The sequence below is a fragment of the Acartia tonsa genome, chromosome 15 (assembly GCF_053477335.1).
Source record: "Acartia tonsa isolate MP-2025a chromosome 15, ASM5347733v1, whole genome shotgun sequence".
Lineage (NCBI taxonomy): Eukaryota > Metazoa > Arthropoda > Copepoda > Calanoida > Acartiidae > Acartia > Acartia tonsa.
Window position 1 is genome coordinate 23,517,837 of NC_137274.1, and position 6,740 is coordinate 23,524,576.

General features: G+C 32.8%; 1 long non-coding RNA gene across 4 annotated transcripts; it reads right to left on the bottom strand.

Annotated features, from left to right (window-relative positions):
* Window positions 1-1,746: 1,746 nt before the first annotated feature.
* Window positions 1,747-5,988, bottom strand: LOC145307167 (uncharacterized). 4 transcript variants are annotated; one of them, XR_013875327.1, is made up of 5 exons: window positions 5,855-5,988; window positions 4,738-4,831; window positions 3,382-3,974; window positions 2,875-2,997; window positions 1,747-2,626 (listed from the first exon to the last, which is right to left on the bottom strand). It is a non-coding gene; the product is annotated as an uncharacterized LOC145307167 (long non-coding RNA). The 4 variants fall into 4 exon arrangements; XR_013875326.1 differs by having other exon boundaries at window positions 1,747-2,997; XR_013875325.1 differs by having other exon boundaries at window positions 1,747-2,997; window positions 3,378-3,974.
* Between the last annotated feature and the right edge of the window lie 752 nt (window positions 5,989-6,740).

Genomic DNA, 6,740 nt, shown 5'->3' on the forward strand with positions numbered 1-6,740 from the left:
AGAGACAGTCTGAGAGAGAAAGAAAGAGAATAAAAAAAGAAAGAGAGAGAATTGAAATTGAAAATTTAAAAAAAAATTAAATAAAGTTTTTTTCGTATATACTTCATATAGCTTATCATTTTAAGCCAATAAAAAAAAAATTGTCTAAATAAATAAAATCACATTTTGTAGCAGTCTAATACTCTACAATATCTATTGAGGATTTACTCTCAGCTAACCAAGACCAAATTTCCACCTCTATATATTAGTAAAAAAAATTGCCGCTAGAATCCGCTATATTTTATCCATACAAAAGTCAAATTTATCATCTTACACACAATATTAGGTTACATTATATTCAATTCAAGACCCTAAATGCATTTAAGTGTATTTTATATAATACACAAGACATTTTTACCAAAATAGACATGTAGACTGCGGCCATTGCAAACATATTCTATACCATACATAGAATTTCACACAAATATATATAAGTCCATCTAATGCCTATCGTATGCACCAGTCTGAAATCCATTAGACCATGTTGGCACATTTTATAGACTGACCACTAATTTGGATATGTCTTTATCATATATTGTCCCAAAAACACGTTATATCTGTCCAATGTCCCCTCCTTCCCTGGATCTAAAGGGATAAGACAATTGGTGACAATTTGAATTTATATGATAACATTCTCATATTCATTGGCTTAACAAGTTTGCCAACTTTTACTAAATTTTCATTTGTTTCATCATTTAGTTAAGTGTCAAAAGGTTTGTACATAAGGAAAAATTTTGTCTTGTCATCATTGGGGATGTACATTGTCTTATCCATTTAGATCCCTGGCCGTAACTTGATATAATGGATGATATAATATTATGGATATCAGGTTCTAGTGAGATATTTGTGTACAACTACGAGGGGCGAGCACCCACCACAAAGAGTCTTTGTGGATGACCCAGACTTTCTCCAATAAATCTATTCTTGATTTTAACAAATAAATTTTAAATCCACGATTTTTTGTGCTTTTCTACTTAATGGATATCCTTGTTTTATATAGGTAATAAAACACAAAAGTTGTCTATGATACTATTATAATTATTATATTGGCAGGATGCCTCCAGGTACCCGCACTTTTCCCTGGATCCAAATACTGCAATTATCTCCATGAAGGAATTGATGAAGAAATTAAGGTAAAACTTTTATTGGATTCTCATTGGTTGGTTCATTGAGTTGAGTGTCAGAACGTTTCCACTACATACTTACTTTAAAATAATTTAGAGAAACCAACATCAATTTTTAAATTTATTTTTTATCTTACATATTAAATTTTTTAAAATTAGGCATATATTAATATTATATAAGAAATTAAAATCATGCTCAAACAAGGATGACAACATCCATAAAAGCGAAGCTCTAATACAGTATGACAGAGGAACATTAAAGTTGCTACGCTTTCTAAATCGTACCCAACTACTACAGGAATCATCATGCAAAGTTTGAAATCGATAAGACAATTATAACATGCCTAAATTAACGAAAAAACGGACTGACCCTTATTATAGAAAAGCTTCGCCTTTAATAATAAGAAATGGAATAATACCACAGTTTTTCCTTCCAGTATGGCCTCGAAACCGATCAATATCCGCTGGATTAGAACCGGTACAGTGAGCTATACTGAAACATTTAATTACAGACAATTTTCCACGAATATCAAACTAAAATCATAAAATTTTTCACCACGGGCCTTTGGCTGGAATTAACTGGAATTAACCATATAATTTTTACTTTTACTTTCCGCGGAAAGCTGTCTATAATATGATAAATAACTATTCTAACCTAAATTTATATTTTTAAAGTTTTTTAAAAGCGAAGCTTTTCTATAATGAGGGTCGTTTATTCGTTAATTTAGGCATGTTAGACTTGTCCTATCGATTTCAAACTGTGCATGGTGATTCCTGTAGTAGTTATGTACAACTAGAAAGCGCAGCAACTCTATAATCAAAACCAGAATGACCGTACGTCCATTTTAAACATGTCAATTTTTAACTTTTTTTAAACAACAAATTTGTATGTGATACTCTACAAGTGTTAATGTTCGTTTGTCCTGCCGTTTCAGAGCTTCGCCTTTATGGATGTTGTCATCCTTGTTTATGAAAAATTTCTATAACTTTTTAATGAAATGTAAATAATAAGACAATACGATTCAATAATAGCAAAAAATAAACCAGGGATCTGAAGGGATGATGCACAAAATTACAAAATTCTGTAGATTAAAATTACTGGTTGAAACGTTTGGGGACTAGTGCAATAAATAGCCCATTGTCCCCTCACTCTCAGTAAAACAGACAGACTAACGGAGACGTATTACTTGTAGAGTAGCTTGTCCTGTACAAATGCTTGTATCACAAAATATAATCATACATAAAAATAATCTAAAATTAGCGGCTGCGCCCCTAATAATCTATAATACGATGTGATAAATAACTATAATTCTTGATAAAAGTCGCAAATACAAAGAAAAAAAGTTACACTACCGTTTGGCCGTTTTCCCCTGCCTTACTAGGCAATGAATGAAACTTTACCTCTTTAGATTTCCGACTTGTACATGGTATTCTATCAATTTTTTGGGGCCAAGATATTTTACCTTATGAAAAATCATTTTGCCACTAAAATTTTCGGGGAAAATTTCTCCACAATGATTTATGTAACTTAAAATGTGAGGGAAACGTCCAAGGTGAAAGGGGGGGGGGGGTTGGTTGGTTTATCCCCCTCTAACTTTGAAACTTTTTAAACCCCTCAAAATAAAAAATAACCTCAAACCTTTGAAACCCATCATTTCACCCCCCCCCCCCCAACCCTAAAAAAGCTTGAAAGTCTTTTGGATAGCAATACTAGGTAGCAAATATTTATTTTAAAGTAAAAATATCTTTTCCTCTCTAGAAATGTAAAAAATAAAACAACTAAAATGATAATACAAAATATAATCAGCTAAATAACCGACCACTCAAAAGGGAACTATCCACGAACCAGAGCAAGTGATTCTAAGCATCTTCCAGCATTGATCCATAGTATTTTTTTTAGTGAATATACTAGTCTTATGTCTAATATTTGCTTTATTGACTAAAAAGTTGGGTTTCACCATGGTTTTATATGAAAAAAACTTTTTCTAAATATACATTTTTAATCACAATAATTTATTTCATGTCAAAGCTTTTAAACAACAGTATGAACTCATCAAAACATTCGATGATATTGAACCAAACAATTCAAAATTTTTTCATATAAAACCATGGTGAAACCTAACTTTTTAGTTGATTAAGCAAATATTAAACATAAACCTAGCATATTTACTAAAACAATACTTTGGGCCAATGCTGGAAGATGCTTAGAATTACTTGCTCTGGTTCGTGGATAGTCCTCTTTGTTGAAAGTATCTAAAGTTTTTAATCCAACGAACTATGAAACTTTGGGAACCAGTATATTTGACAGTCCAATGTCCCCTCCCTCCCTCCTGGAGTTTAATACCATCTTGGTCTCTTTGTTTCATAAAAAAGGGGGGGGGGGACTGTAAATTCATAACTATCAGAATTTTATGAATAAAAACTTTGAAGGGGGTATTTCCAAAAAAAAGCATTCAAACTTAGATTGCAGAATTTTGATTAACACACTAATAATAAAGTAAAAAGATCTCTGACTGTGTATAGGAAATAAAGAATCTTGCTGAACCACCAAACCGATATGGTTCTCTTTTATATAGTTGCATCTCATGGGTCCTGGGAGAGGGTCCCACTACTAGAATTCCCCCCTTATTTTTAATGAATTGCTTTATGTGGAATCCCCCCCCTTATTATAAAACATTATACTATAAAATACATAAAAAATAAATCAGCTGTTTGTTTTTTCCTCGTAGCGAAGCTACTCTATAATTTAGGATGTGTTGGTGGTGTTTGTTTTCTCTCAGCAGGAACACGACTCTTTGCTGGTTTTTTCTCCTACAACAATAATAATTTATCATGGCTTTTTAGTTTTAATGCAAGTTTTTTGGTTGGTCTGTCTGTCTGTTTGCCTGCTTATTTGTCAGTTTGTATGTCAGTTAGTTTGTCAGTTAGTTTGTCAGTTTGTATGTCAGTTTGTATGTCTGTCTGTCTGTCTGTCTGTATGTCTGTATGTCTGTCTTTATGTCTGTATGTCTGTATGTCTGTCTGTCTGTCTGTACAGTATGTCTGTCTGTATGTCTGTCTGTATGTATGTCTGTATATATGTCTGTCTGACTATCGATCTACATCTATCTACGGATCATGGAAGGAAAACAATGTCATTCTTTAATTAGGACAGAAGTCACCTTCTTATGAAGGACAAAAGTAGCCTCTCTTAAGTAAGAATTTGTTAGATGAAGGGCATAACTTGCCTCCTCCCTTAACAAATTTTTGGAAGATGTTGGACATAAGTAGCCTCCCTTCACCTTACAAAACCTAGTTTTTCTGTCCTTCACATAGCAAAAACTTGCAAGAGTGTTTACATAGTTCATTCAGATTATCAATTATTTAGAGTTAAATGTACTGTTTGAACTTGTAACATAGCAAAATCTTGCTAAATCTGGCTTTTCTGTCCTTCTAATAGAAAATTCTTGCAAAAAATAGCTTTTCCATTCTTCACATAGGAAAATCTTTTTAAATACAGCTTTTTCTGACCTTTATCTAACAGGAAATCTATCTATCTAACTATATATCCAATTCTCTATCTATCTATCTCTACCTTGTCCAGGGGTTATGGAGGGTTTAGCCCCCCCAGCCTGGCTGGGCTTGTGTTGTACCCCACTCTCAGCAGCATTCAAATCTAAACTTCCATCCTAGTATAAATTAATTTGTTAGTGGTTGAAACATTAGGACACTAAATTTTATGATCCAAAGAATGAAAAATTCCGGGTTTGGATAAATTGTATTTGTTAGTGGTTGAAACATTTGGACACTCAATTTTATGAACCAATGAATCAAAATTCCGACCTAAGAAAAAAATTACTTTTAAGTATATTAGGTATCAAAAAGCAGAGAGAGAGAGGGGACAATGGGCTGTTTATTCCACTAGTCCCCAAAGTTTTATAATATTTTCTTTAGGTAACAACTTTGGGGTGAAATTTGATTGGTAGATTCGTTAAGTAGTGTGTTCTGAAGTTTCAACCAATTATTCTAATCTACAAAAAGGGTAATTTTGTGTATCATCATTGGGCCATTTATTGCCAATTGTCTTATCCCTTTAGATCCCTGATCAAAAAGAGAAGAAAGACAACAACCATTAAAACCAGGAATCTAAAAGGATAAGCCAATGGCCAATAAATTGATGTACATCCCCAATGATGATCCACAAAAACAGACCTATTATAGATTTAAACTAAATGAAGCAACCAATCAAGATTCAGTTAAAGTCCCCAAAGTTGTTAAGTCATCCAATAAGAAAACAGTATCATATAACTTTGGGGACTAGTGTAAGAAACCTAAAGCTTTGGGTACTTTTATTGAATGTCCCCCTTTATTGAATTTACCTGGATATTTTGGAAAAACTTTGGGTAGGTACTCTTTTCTATAACCACGTTATTTTATAAACTTTGGGTACTAATATTAAAACATGTCCCCATGATTTACAGACAGACAGATAGACATCATTCTACTTTGAATTATGGATTACCCAGAGAGGAAGGGAATATTGGACTGTAAATTATACCAGTACCCAAAGAATTCTCTAATCACGCTATCTTGTAAACTTTGGTACTTTTATTGAATTTTTATTGCTTTGTTACCAACTGGCGGTAGCCAAACTATTTAGGTAGCTAATGATTTAATCTAAAACAGGGGTGATTTTGTTTATCATCATTTACCTGGATATTTTGGAAAATTTTTCTTGCAGTTTCTAGAAATGCATCCTCAACGTTTTCACCGGTTTTTGCACTAAATATATAAACAGGGATTATGCCTAATAACCACTGGAATCATTCCCAATAATCAAGTGAATATGATAGGGGGGGGGGGGGTTGACACATTTGCGTAAACCTGGCACTGTCTCTGTACAGGTAAAAATGAAGAAAAAAATTTTTTTTTTAAGTTACAAATCAACTTATAAAATAAAATATGCATCTTTTTTCTTCAAATATGTGAATAATATTAAAAAAGATGCATATTTTATTTTATAAGTTGACCTGTAACTTTAAATTTTTTTTTTCATTTTTACCTGTACAGAGACCATCTGGAGGCCTGGAGCTCTGGAACCTGTAGGACTATCCAAAAAATCTTAAAACTTCGTGAAATTCATCATATAAGAATGATTTTATCATTAATAACCTATCCTCTCAGTCTAAAGATAAAGACTAGGTGCCAGGTTTACGCAAATGTGTCAAAACTTCCCCCTCCCCTTAATAATTATATTACATTAAGTAAGAAGGATGACAAAATGCATAAATGGAATCATCCCCAATAATCATTTGAATAGGATAATCCCTATAATAAAATAACAGGATGTTTGTCTGTCTGTCTTACTAACTGCTAAACCGATAATATTCTCCTTTGCAGGGTAGCTTCTCATGGGTCCTGGTAAGATTTATAACTATTTGTTGATTGGGGGAATTAATGTAATGGCGTTTTTTTTAAGCGGCAACCTAACCTAGTCTACCCATGGTCCTACATCTATTGTGTACTTAGGTTAGGTTAGGCTTAATGGTTTAGATTAAACTTATTTATAGTCCGATCCTTTGCTCATAATTTTGCTCA